At 35.3% G+C, this 14,150-nt stretch overlaps 1 long non-coding RNA gene and 1 pseudogene across 1 annotated transcript; one reads left to right on the forward strand and one right to left on the reverse strand.

The window, feature by feature from the left end:
• Positions 1–1,655: 1,655 nt before the first annotated feature.
• Positions 1,656–7,991, forward strand: LOC120219976. The gene is made up of 3 exons (XR_005525427.1): positions 1,656–1,750; positions 5,085–5,192; positions 7,952–7,991. It is a non-coding gene; the product is annotated as an uncharacterized LOC120219976 (long non-coding RNA).
• Positions 4,912–5,092, reverse strand: LOC120219977 (annotated as a pseudogene).
• Positions 7,992–14,150: the final 6,159 nt, after the last annotated feature.

The following is a 14,150-nucleotide window of genomic DNA, read 5'->3' on the forward strand; positions in this document are numbered from 1 at the left end:
CACTGAGCAGGCTCATTAATTCTGTCAGATGACTAAGGAACCATCTGGTGCCTGCCACCCATAATTGACATGGCAGCAAATACAATCCAGCATGATCATGGCCTCACAGTAGTTTCCAAGTTGATATATATTGTCTAATTTTAACTTGTATAGTAAAAATTAATCTCACCTTTTATCATTATGCTTTTGTAACTGAAAAAAAATGATGGACCAGTGATAGTGATGGAACCTTTTTATCATTTGTAAAGAAAGAAGTAATGTTGGCTACATGATATTTCTAAGTACTTGTAGACCCTTTAAGTAAAATTTTGTCACAATGGAGGCTGATTCAACAATTTAATAAAGTGTACAAAAATAGAAGTAACTACATTTTATATACTACTTAATGTATGCCAGGTACACTATAAATCATTTAAACCATATTATATTGTTTAACAATTTAGGTAACATTAGTTGCCACAAATTATCGTCTATATTTCATATATAAGGAAACTAATAACTGGGTCGGGGGGTACTCCTTAAGATTAAATACATGGTTAGCAAATAGTGGACAGGATATTAAAAAAAACAAAACCAAACCAGGTATCAATGGTTTTCAAATCTCAAATCTTAATTATAACCCTGCGTTAGCTCAAAATAATAACAATACTTAAATATATGTTACTAGAAGACTTTTTATAAGAAATCATTGAGATTTTTTCTTTTTTAAGAAACAATTGTTCCTAAAAATCTTGAGATATTAATGTGCATAATGGCTATATAACCAATATATATCCTCTTTAATTTGTGACTTCACTGATTTGTCAGATTTATCTGGTTTTCAGTGTATTTCAGTCTTCTATTGTCAAACTTTCTAACAAGATCAAACTCATGAAAACAACACGACAGTTCTGACAGGCATCTGTTTACTTCTCAGTTTGTTTCCTTGTTCTGATTCACTGGTCTGAAGAATTCTGGATTTAAGTAGCAAAGAGGGCAAATGTGAACAGCACACTAAACTCTCCATCTTATTGGAACTCTTAACATTACATTCTCCCAGTGGCACTTTCTAGATGTAAATTAAATTATTCCAGAATCATTGTCTTTAAGACTCATAATGGGGGAGAAAGATTGTTACTCCATGTTGACTACACCCAAGAGTAATCAGTGAGTGGTCATCAGGGCACAATACTACCTCATTCATTAGTCCAATGAAATACAGAAAAAGAAACCCACAAAGGCAACTCATGGAAAAAAGAAATCAATGTTGATTATGAAAAATTATGTATAAATAAAAAATTATGACTTTTATCAATTCAGAAGCTTCTGAAAGGTAAACTCTACCATCAGTATTTTTTTTTACATATTCCCAACACAGAGATACCCTTTGATTAAAACAGTAAAAATAACTGGATTTAATGTTAAATGATTTTCACTCAAATTTTAAGAAAAAAATGGCATCCATTGACTGGTACTCTGGAATCTTATATAAAGAATGTCAGTAAGCTGTTCTAGAATTAGAGCTTATTCATCATCACCTGCATTTTCTATAACTAAGTGGGTTCTATGTCATGGAACATGGTTCTATGTATGGAAGCTGATGCTTAGAAACAGTAAGACTCAATTTATTTTAGTGAGCTATATTTATGGAAATTAAAAGCTGGATAATTGCTTAGAAACTCTCCTTCCCTGTATAGATCAGGAAACTGAGGTTCAGGAAGGTGAGATGACTTGCTGAAGTTAATCGAGGCAAAACCTCTTCTAAATTCAGGTATTCTACTTCCTATGCGATCATTTCCCAAAGGGTGACCCATAAAAAATTACCATACCAAGCACTCTGAAAAGAATTCTAAGGAAATGTAAATAAGATATATCAATTCATGACTCCCATTTGAAATTATGCTGTACTATATATATTAATTATATATTTATTAACTATATAGATTAGTTTTTAATAGATAAAATGTTCCCATATTGTAAATAACAGAACTATACATAAAATCATAAACCATAAACATTTTCCTTTTATTCTTAACTATCTGATTAATTACTGACTTTCCCCTCCATGCCTGACCACAGGTGGTACTGCTGTTAGCTTCTTAGATATTCTCCCAGAATGCCTTTATATAAAAGGAAATATGAATAAGTCTTTCTTTAATGTTTATTTTTGAGGAAGAGACACTGTGTGAGTAGGGGAGGGTCAGAGAGAGAGAGATGGAGACACAGAATCTGAATCAGGCTCCAGGTTCTGAACTGTCAGCACAGAGCACAATGCGGGGCTTGAACTTAAGAACTGTGAGATCATGACTTGAGCGGAAGCAGGATGCTCAAATGACTGAGCCACCCAGGCATCCCATAAGTTTTTTTTTTTTATTACAACCCTTTTAAAAAATTGGTAGCACACAATTCAGATATTTCCTTTATTCATTAGACAATATGTATGACAGATTATTCTTTATCAGCATACAAAGAGCTTCCTCATTCTTTTGTATAGCTATGTTACCTTTATCTATCATGGAAGTACTGGGCAACTAAGTTCTCTCCACTCTTTTGCTAGTACACACGATGGACCACAAATGATTTTGAACATATCATCATTTGGTACACATGTATGTCTAGAATAAACATCTAGAAGTAGAATATCTGGGTTAAATGTATGTGCATTTGTGATTCTTGTTATCCAGAGAGGTTGTACTAATAATGTGTGAAAGTATCAGTCTTTCCACAGGTTCTTTCCACTAAGAACTGACACAACTTAGAATCTTCTAATCATGTCATTTTTTTAAAAAAGGTATTGGAACATAGTTCCAATATGTTTTTCTCTTATTAGAGTTCAGTTTAAGCAACTTGCCATATGCTTAAGAGTCATTTTTCTTTCCTTTTCTTTAAACTTACTAGTCAAAGGTTATACTATTTCTAATTAATTTGTTATTAATTTGTAGGAGTTCTTTCATATTAGAGATAACAGTACTTTGTATTTGATAGTAAATGAAAATATTTTCAGTTTGTTTTCCTTTTACTATTTTTTAATTTTTTAGAATTCTCTTACTTTAGTCGTTTTTCCACATAAATTTTAGAATTAGAATTAGTTCGTTTAGTAAAAAAAAAATAGACTACTGGTGTCTGGTATTTTCATTGGTACTGTATTACTTTATGAATAAACTTAAAAATAACTATATTTTTGTTTTTTTAAGTGTTTACTTATTTTTGAGAGAGAGAGGGAGAGAGAGAGTGAGCAGGAAAGGGGCAGAGAGAGAGGGAGACACAGAATTGGAAACAGGATCCAGCTCTGAACTGTCAGCACAGAGCCTGATGTGGGGCTCAAACTCATGAGCTGTGAGATCAGCTTGATCTGAATTTGGACACTTAACTGACTGAGCCACCCAGGCGCCACTGAAAACAATAACTGTATTTTTTTTAATGTGACATCCTCATCAAGAACATATCTTTCCTTCTTTTCAAGACTTCTGTCTTGGCAATGACAGTTTAAAAGTTTATTTCCTGTAAGTCCTGCACATTTCACACTGTGCACATTCCTAGAAATATCTATTATGTTGATATTTTGCATGAGACAATTTCTTTCAGTATATTGTATATGAAAATTATTAATTTATATAGACTGATTTGGCATATCTATGTCCTATAATATTCCTTTATGTTTGTATTAGATTTTTAGTTAATTTTCTAGGGTTTTCCAGGTATACAATTGTGTTACCTCCAAAATTTGATGGATTTGTCAACTACTTTTTCTTCTAAGTTTTTAAAATTGTATTGACTAGTACCTAAATAAAAATATTTAATAATATTTTAAATATAAAAATATTTAATAATAGCAATGAGAGTGGGCACTTGTGATTCTTTATTTTACAGTAATAGGTTCCCCATCAAACATGAAGGTGGCTTTGGGGCTGAGATTGATATATTTTATAGAGTGAAAGAAATACCTATAGAGTATGTATCTCTTACTGTTTTTATCCAAATTATTGTTAAATTTTCAGTTACTGTAGAAATGATATGTGATTTTTCTTATAACTATTGCTCAATTATGTTAACAATGAAACAGTCTTCATTTCTTGGGAAAAATAACACTTATTCATGACAACTACATTTTTAAGAAGCTGTCAGCTTCTATATATTAATATTACATTAAGAATTTTCACATAACCATACATAAAGTTGCTTTATAATTTTCTTTTTTGATATTCTTATGATCAGGTATTTGTATCCAGGATAGACTAAATTTTACAGGATTTAGAAATATTTCTTCTTTTTGATAGTTTAACTGTGTTTTGAGTAAGCTTTAAGTTCACACAGAAATTCAGTTTGCTACAATACTGTATCTTTTTTTGTTTTCAAATTAATAGATGTTTACTGTAACTTAATTGGCTATCAGAATGAGCTTTACAAACAAAGTTCAAACCTGTTTTGAAGACATGTAATTTATCTTTCCAAGTGATTATATGAGAATATTCACATGAACTCATCTCCTTTTACACACACTGTAAGTTAATTAATGAAGGAGATAGGAGAAAAATATGCATTCACTTCCTATTCATCACAATGGACAGCAAAAGAAGAGAGAATTCAATAAATTAATGATAACATAAAAGAAAATAGCTCTGAACTTCATCCTTGAAAACACTGAGTAGATATTTGTATTAAGTTGTTCTATCGATGTGTTAAAAATTAATTTATTATTAAAAAATCTGCATTTTTTCCTTCAAGTTTTAACCGATCAGAGCACATAATATATGTCATATATATTCCTTGCAATTTGGGAAAACAGTGAATTATTGCCTTACTTCTCATGAGAAAACCACAATTTGGCACAGGCTGGCTAGCTGCTTTCACAGGACATTTGCATTAGTCTTCCCTCTATGGTTCGGCCAAAGAAGGAGTATTTCCTGGTGACACACTTCAGAGAGAACTGGTATGGAATCTTCTTTCTTTTTTTTTTCTTTCAAACGCAGTCCCCCACTACCACAAATTATGCAGTGGAGTTTCCCACATTTGGGGAAATCGCAGGGCTCAGCAAATCTAGAGTGAAATGGATAAGCCTCACCCTGAGAAAACCACTTTCATGATCCTGGTATCTCCCTTGCCAGGTAAAAATTGGAATCTTAAGAACAGAATAAGGAGAGAGAAGCTGCAAACCATACTCCATTTCTCTGTAGGCTTCTTGAATCTGAGGAAATGTGCAGCCTCAATTTGAAGTAAGTTCGAAGATGTGAGTAATAATTTATTATGCAGAAATGTTAATTTCTGGGTTGACATTCTGTTTTACCTATAAGTGATCAAAAATTTGGAAACTGCACTAATTTAATCCAAAAAAGGGAAAGTACTAGTTTCAATTAGCAAATTTAGAGGGAAATTGAGTTTTATGATATTGTAAGGTACAATGTATTATATGATTATATCCATGGATCCCAGTTGTTTAATTTTCTGCTTACAGTGTCTGATAATTTGCATAATTTTATCTATCTATTTATTAGAAGCTAGACATTCAAAAATAAAACAGACAAAATCACTTTGTTCCATATTTATATTATTGTTTCTTTATGCCATTAACAGGAATTTATTCTTACATTAAATAAGATATAGTAGTCTGAATTGTCTATTTTCACCTAAGATTTTTTCTTTTTAAAAATTTTGTTAATGTTTATTTATTTTTGAGAGACAGAGAGAGAGAGAATGCAAGTAGGGGAAAGGCAGAGAGAGAGGGAGATAAAGAACTCAGAGCAGGCTCCAGGCTACAAGCCTTCAACACAGAGCCAGATGCAGGGCTGTGAGATCATGACTTGAGCCAAAGTCAGATGCTCAACCAACTAAGCCACCCAGGTGTCCCAGTTCACCCAAGATTTCTTCTAATTAAGACTTTTTTTTCTTACATCAAAAGCAAAACTCCCTGGAGATCCTCGTGACTCAGTCAGTTAAGCATCCAATTCTGATCTTAGCTCAGATCATGATCTCAGGGTGCATGAATTGGAGCCCCACGCTGGACTCTGTGCTGACGGCATGGAGGCTGCTTGAGATTCTCTCTCTCCCTCTCTCTCTCTCTGCCCTTCCTCTGTACATGCTCTCTCTCTTTCAAAGTAAATAACCTTAAAAACAAAACAAAACAAAAAAACCCAACAAGAGTCCTATGAAAAGGAAAAATCACTAAAGGAAAAAAAATAATAAAGCTCTTTAAAATAATCACATCTCATTTACATTTGGAAATCCTAAAGGCAGATGTCATCCTTTAAAACACTGACAGATGCCACAGAATGTGCTAATCTACACAGGCTTCTCCTTCTACAACATATATAACAAAATGTTTCAAAACACACAGTTTGTTTAATATTAATATATTAGTATATTAACATAAATATTTATAAGTTTGACTTCTGTGTTTTACAAGTAGTCCTTCTACAAGCAATTGACTCTGATACTTTTCTAGACACCAATCCCAAATTGGCCAGATACTAGAAGATACTACTGAATACTGGTCAAGACTGATTTCTTGAACATGTTGTGGCAATTTCTAATTTTGCAGCTACAAGAAATTATTGGTATCCTGTACAGATTTAACTTCCTCAAATACAATCTTTAACAAGAAAGGGATGAAAATAACTATACACTTTATAGGATATAATGCTTATAAATCAGAATATACCTTAGCTATTTCTATATAAAGCATTCTTTGGTGTTGATGAATAAAAATCTCTATTTTGTGTTATTTTATGGAGCTCCTGCTGGCCATGCAAGTATCCAAGAATGAGAAAACATATCTAAGCCACTGTGTCTTACAGCAAGGAAAATAGTGACCATTTTGCATGGGGTAGAGAATAGGATAACTCAGCTAGTATAGTCACAATGACAAAACACAGATTTTAGCAGGCAACTGATATCAATGAAAATATTATCGTTACAATGCACAGCAAAACACCTATATTGAAAATTTTGTTGATGAGGATATAGATGGTGCTGTTTCCCAACTTATTTCATTTAAAAAAATCAATAGTTTTGTGGAATCTAACACAGGATAGAGTAGGATATATGGGATTATAGATGAGAGTTTTGAATATTTCAAAACAATGAAGCAAGCAATACTCTTATACATGTTGGCAGAGGGTAACCACTTCCCCATACTTCCAAAGCACTCTCAACATTACCTATCATTGTTTCAATGGATATATTATCCGACTTAAAAAATGTACTCAGAATATATACTTTAGATGCAATCATATATATTCATGAAAAAGTAAGCTTAAGAATATCAATGCCAGTATTTTTATAAGAGCAAAAGATTAGAAAACCCTAGATGTTGTTTAATAAAGCTGAGTAAATTATGGTAATTGATAAAAGAGAATACTATCATGTAGCCATGGGAGGGAGGAGAAGAGACAGCTCACTATGCTGTGATACAGGATAAACTTTAAGATGTTTCATTAAGCCAAAATAAGACGGAGAGACTTGAATTTAATACAGCACGATTTGTATGAAAATGACAAAATGTGATTGGTATAGATATATCCCTATATAAATTTAGTATCCCATCCTTTAGTATATTTTAATAACCTATTTCTTCAAGGAATCCCAAAAAGCTGTACTCTGGTCAGAGTAACTCAGAGACTGTGAAAGTAGCTGGGAATTAAGGGAGGGACAGGATACAAGAAAATGTGTGGAACACATTCTGGAGGGAATTTCCTTTCTGGGAGAACTGAGATGTTGGTTCTGGGTAAACAGACAGAGAGGAGTCCTTAGTCAAGTATCTAGTTTTTGTTTATATCGACCTTAAAAAGACATATATTCAGACAGATTTCATTCTCTTTTCAGCAGAGATCTCCTTGAAGTATCAATCTGAACTCTCAGCTACCTTTTGTATTAAAGAAAAAAAATTGTATTAAAGAAAATTGTCTGAACACAGACTTTCTTCAACAGTGTTCTTTATCTACATTCACTGCAATCTTGTCTTATCTCAATTTGACAGGACACACATCTGGGTCCTGGTGTGGTGCTTATTCGCCAATAGAGGTTAAGAAGAGAATTGGTTTATGGTTGGCACTGACATTGGATCTATCTTGAGGGCTCAACATAACAATTAAAGTTAATGTTCTCTGATTATTCTTTTGTCTCCTCCTAGTTAACCAAATTTAAAGAAAATTAGTTTCTCAAGCGTGATGCAACAAACATTATGGAAACTATGAAAAATCCAGTTATCTAATTTTCTTGAATTTGTCCCTAGTGTGAGAAGGTGGTTCTCACCCATGTTATGTGTGTTTAGTGAGAGAGTGAGTGAGGAGCAAATGAATGTGTGTGGGGTGGGGGGCTTCTTGTCATTGTCCGTCACTCCCCTGTCCCCTCCACCCCTTCCTTTTCCTTCCAAGGCTGGCTTTGCTGCTCCCTGCAACATGGGAACTGAGTGACAATGACATGGAGGTGGAGAGCAACAAAAAGCAACTGAGGCTTCAATCTGCCTATGACAAAAGGGCTCATCGTAATGCACTGGAAATGTAGGAACCACATCAAAGATAGTTTTCACGATTTGTGGGTCTTGGTCCTGTAACTCCAAGGACAGCAGGTACTATGGGCTGAAACCCTAGAGAAAGCCCCAGAGTATATCCAGTATCTACAAAGGCAAAACCACACACACCAGGAAGATACTGATGACTTCAAGTGGCAGAATGCTCTCTGGAGCCAGCAAGTCCATGCATTGGAAAAGGTGAGGTCGAGCATCCAAATTCAGACCAACTTCCCCTGCCCAGACAACCACTTGTACATCAAGGCTAAGGACAGCACTACCTCTGTTTTTGATGGAGGCTCAGACACCAGCTCCATGTCAGAGCCCAAATCAGGAAGAAGCCCCAGAGGGAAGCCAGCTCAGTTCTGTGGGATAGGCCAGCAATACAAACTGTCTGTCTCCTCCTGCATCTCACCCTCTTTTCTTTCAGTTTATGCTTAGAGTCCTCAGAACTGTTTTTAGAGACTTGTTTTTTCCTCTTACTCCCTTCTTATTTTTAATTTCATTTTTATGCAGAAGCTCTTAGGTGACAGCTGTCTTCTCCTTCCCTAATTCCACCTTACTTATTTGTTTTTTATCATTTCCCTTCAGGGATTCTCTGTCCACACTAGGAATTTTAAACCCAAATAACCCAACTTGGCAGTTTTTTTCTGTGGAGAACAGATGGCCAGCTGGACCTCTGAGCACATAGTGCCATGACTATGGACACCAGCTCCTCTACTTCTCCAGGGCATCGGCCTAGGGAACTCCTGCCCCTCTGTCTTTCCTCCCAGGCCATTCCCATTTGATAGACTTTGTGAATCTGTGGACTGTTCCACTTTAAAAAGATGACAAATTTGAGGAGCCTGGGTGGCGCAGTCGGTTAAGAGTCTGACTTCAGCTCAAGTCATGATCTCACACTTTGTGAATTGGAGCCCCATGTCGGGTTCTGTGCTGACAGCTCAGAGCCTGGAGCCTGTTTCAGATTCTCTCTCTGCCCCCACCCCCCAAATAAATAAACATTAAAAAAAAGATGATGATCAGTTTCGAGTGGTCAGCCTCAATCCCCCTTCTTTTAATGATTATTCTTTCTAAAAAGCTATTTATCACTGGTATTGAAAGACCAGACCCTTGAAGAAGTTTGCAGTTCATGAACAAGTGGGTAAAGATTTGCAGCACAGAGACTTCGGCCTGTCTCACTCCTGCTTCTCTCAGCCAGCCTTCAGGATGGCCACATGTCACATGTAGTATATGTGGGGGTCAGCGGGTACTGGTGAAGTGGTAGCCACCTGGGGTATTAAAGGGTAGGACAAGGAGGGAAGATCGGGTTAGGTAGAAGTTTTGTACTGAGAGTCACTGATGATGATTTGGTATTTATTTCCTGCTACCGAAATTTGAATCTGAGTGAACTGTCCCTATTTCTGATAATGTTGGTATTATAAAGGGACAGATTCATAAAGTAATGATCAAATCCTAAAAAAACTAATTTGTCACTAAGCATTGGTTCCTTGGATAAGATTCAGTACTGGAAAGCCCCTCTTTTTCAAAAGTTGTTTCCTTGCCACACAAAAGTGATTGCATGACTGATCTAAACTTTGAAGAGGTCTGTTCTTCTATTTAGAGGTGAATGGATAGTTTGAATCCTTAGCAGCTCACTCATCAGCAGTTTCTTCATTTTCTCTACGGATAGAATACAAATCTTTTCATTGGCCAGTTTTCTGTTGATGTCCCACATAGTTCTTCTTCAATTTGTATCATCCTTAGGGTTTTCTAAATCTTAGGAATGGCTGAATGGAATGCTTGTGGGATTGGATGCACTAAATTTACCACCAGCATTAAGGCTGAGATGCTTATGTTTAGCATATATGTCTTGGCCTATTTTTGTAGGTTTTACTTCTGAAAGTTCAACTTTCAGATACTTCACACTGTTATTTTGGTCTGCTAGTTTACATGGTACTGCTGATATTCTCCCTATTCACTGCTGGTGGTAAGGATGGAGAAAAGTTATCGCCAGTTATGGCCACTTGGTGCATCTTGGTGGAGGGTGGTAGTCTCTGGTTTTCATGGAGGAAGAAACCTCCCTGGCAGGAAGCTTGTTATGGCAGGACCAGCCTTGTCTTTTGGAAATGGAGACTGGTCCCCTGACTACTTGTTGCCTTGTGATATGATCCTCCTCCAGGTCCCCCCGCCCCACACAACTCCTTCCCTGTTGGATTCTCTGGTGTCTAGCCCACATAAAGAAGTCTCAGGTCCAGGATCAGTAAGGAAAGAATGTCATCAATGGTGAAACTCCAGCTCAATCTCCTTTGCTGGTCCTACCAAGTTTAATCTGGTGTTTAAGGCACAGCTCCCATTCAGTCCAGGGGAGGAATGGGCACACTAGGGATGCTTTCTGTTCCTGGTTTGAGTGTTGTGAAATGCCTGGTCTTCTCTTGATTGGAGTATGTAAGACAGGTTGGTGCTCTGTTCCTCTAATCCTGGGATCCCAAACCAGTTTGCTTTCTTGCTAGCAACTTCCAGAGATCTCCATTTGTTGTCTCTCTCACCATTTCTTGGGTTTTTGGTTATATTTAGCAGTGAAGATAAGGGAGTAATGGGTCTCTGTCATACTGTCCTGCAGCTGAGGTTTCAATAAATGTTAAACCAAACATTGAGTTTCAAGGTTTCTTTCTACAAATGTTCCTGAGATTCCTCCCTTGAAATATAATTGCATGGAGCATTAAAAATAAACTTCCAAAGATATTGGGTATTATAGTATTATTCACATTCCTTGCCTATAAAAGACTGCATTCTAGGAAAGTCTAGAAAATTCAAGGTTATAGCCTGGTGAAGGTAAACAGAGATAAGTGTGGGACAGCCTCACTGATTACTGTCAAGAAAATGGCTACTGGGTTTCTTAACTCCCATAAATTATTCTGTTTATCCTGAACCCTTGAAACAGTTTCCTGATCAGGTGAGTAGTATTTGCCTGAATATTTACAACACTGTAGAAAAGACAGATAGAGCCTATTTATATTGTTAATCATACTTAGGTGATCTTTTAACTTTTATCTTTGAATCCTTTAAAAATTATAAATTATTTAAATTTTTTAAAAATTTTATTCATTTTGAGAGAGAGAGAGAGAGAGAGAGCGCGAGCAATTAGGGGAGGGGCAGAGAGAGAGAGAGGGAGACACAGAATCTGAAGCAGTTTCCAGGCTCTGAACTGTCAGCACAGAGCCCAACGCAGGGCTCCAACCCACAAACCGTGAGATCATGACCTGAGCCCAAGGTGATGCTTAGCCAACTGAGCCACCCAGGTGCCCCATAAATTATTTCTTAATATTTAACTCAAGTTCTCAGTCTCTTAATGAGAGAATCACTCTCGTATCCAGACTTTCTTCAAAGAGAATACTCAATTAATTACTAAGGTAGGTAGTCAATTAATCACCAAAAGTGTTAATTTTATCAGGAGCCCTGTTCACAGAGCTCAAAGGAAATTATTCAGTATAAAGTGGGTGAAAGGTATACTTTGTTTCAAAATGTTTATTTTTGAGGCAGCCAAAAACATTTTACTATTTTGCAAACAAGACAGCGTTTTTGGTTTGTTTGTTTGTTTGTTTTTTCATAGTCAGCTTTACATCCTGTCATTTTTATCTACATCAAGCTGAAGGTGCTGGTATTGTTTTACATAACATGCCAGAAAGTTTAAGATAAATGCGACAGAGATGCAGAGGAGGCTGACATAGTTTCCAAAAGAAGAAATTCTAAAGAGACTGGCTTCCGTGTGGAGGTACTGAAATAACAAAAGATACTAGGTGTCATAATAGAAAATACTGCAAATGTGTCAAGAAAATTTTAGTACTTTTTTACATCTGAAACTAGATTATTATAAAACTGAATTTGGAAACACCAATATTAAAAAAAGAATTTTTAAAGTAGCCCTGTAAAATTGTCTAAATCAATTTTGGCAAATTTCAAATTATTCTCTTCATAATTAACTAACTCAATGCCTACATAATCTATATTTTCCTTTAAGTTCCCTATTTCTAGACAGCTTCATGAATTCATATTTAATGACCATCTACTGTGTACTAGAGATTGAACTGACCACTTTATTTCTCCTCCTCCTTTATTATTATCATTCACATTTTGCGGATGTTAACAATGAATGTTGGAAGTTAAATAATTACTCTTTGACCTCACAACTCAAAGTAGAGAATTTAAGATGAATATCTAATTTTGTCTATATCCAAGACAATCCTTTTCCTATTAAACCATTCTACTTTCCACTGTATTTGATCCCCAAATTACATCATTTACTTTCTTGGTCCTCAAAATTATTTTTTTGTCTCTATTAACTATTAAATAATAAATAATTAATTATGTGTCAAATTTCCCTTTTTATAAGGATTATGTATTAATGATAGAGTATAAGACTAGTACATAGTTGTTTTCTATTTAATTGTTCATTTAACAAACATTTATTAAATACTTTTTACTTTGTTAATGTTTATTTTGTGACATAAACATTTTGAGACACGTATGTGTGATGGGGGAAGGGACAGAGACAGAGAGACAGAGAGACAGAAAGACAGAGAGAGAGAGAGAGAGAGAGAGAATCCCAAGCAGGCTCTTCATTGCCAGTGCAGAGCCCAACATGGGGTTCGAAATGATGAACTGCAAGATCATGACCTGAATGGAAATCAAGAAGTGGAATGCTTAACTCACTAAGCTGCCAAGGTGCCCCTATTAAATTCTCTTTAAATTATAGACATCATGTTGGGAATATAACAGGAAATGCATATTAGCTCTATCCTACCATATTTCATTATGTATTATCAAAAGTAAATTTATCAACAAATAATGATATTATTGAAAAAGAGTTCTAAGTAAGAGATATAAGAAATATTATTTGAGTACCAAGAAAAAAGACAAAATAACCATTAATTCTCAATATATTGAGAAGATGTCATGGAGAAGGTGACATATGGGTTGAGCTTTGAAAGATGAGTATGCATAGAACATAGGGAAAGGGTGACCCAGGCAGATGGGGAAACACAAGCAAAGTCACCACAAACTATATTACATGCTGTATTCCAGACACAGCAAATAGCTTACAGCTCCCAGGGCTAGAAAAGCACGAGAGAATGTGAAAGAGGAGACCCTAGGGAAATAAGTCATGAACAGATTATAAAGGATTTTCTGTATCTGATGAGCTATGATGATTTTAGATGAAGATTCTGAAGGATTTTAAGCAGAAGAATATTATAATCATATGCATAGCTCCCTACTCATACGTATAGTAGCTCACATTCTAAGTGTTATGATATTTATATCATCACATTGCAATGTTTTTGTTCTTACAATGAGTTTATAAATGTTTTCTTTTACAGAATGAATTGGTGAGGTGGTAAGGTTATCTCTTTAAGTCCTTCTTGCTCACTCATACACTCAGCTGTGATTTCTTACGTAGGAGAAAAACAAATTCATGTATATTTTATTAGCATTTTTACAAGTAAATAGACAGTAATTAGCAGATAAAACTTTGGAGAGAAGCTGCAAGGTCCACTGGATAAATCAGAGAAATCAATTTTCTGATATAGTAAGTGATTGGTAGGTTATGGTACATTGATCTCTGGAAAGTTTCTCAGAAAAATGTGAATGTTATTTACATTAGCACTGTTTTAATGATTCTGTGAAAATAAGG

Source organism: Hyaena hyaena, unplaced genomic scaffold, assembly GCF_003009895.1.
Source record: "Hyaena hyaena isolate Hyena2069 unplaced genomic scaffold, ASM300989v1 scaffold_657, whole genome shotgun sequence".
Taxonomy (NCBI): domain Eukaryota; kingdom Metazoa; phylum Chordata; class Mammalia; order Carnivora; family Hyaenidae; genus Hyaena; species Hyaena hyaena.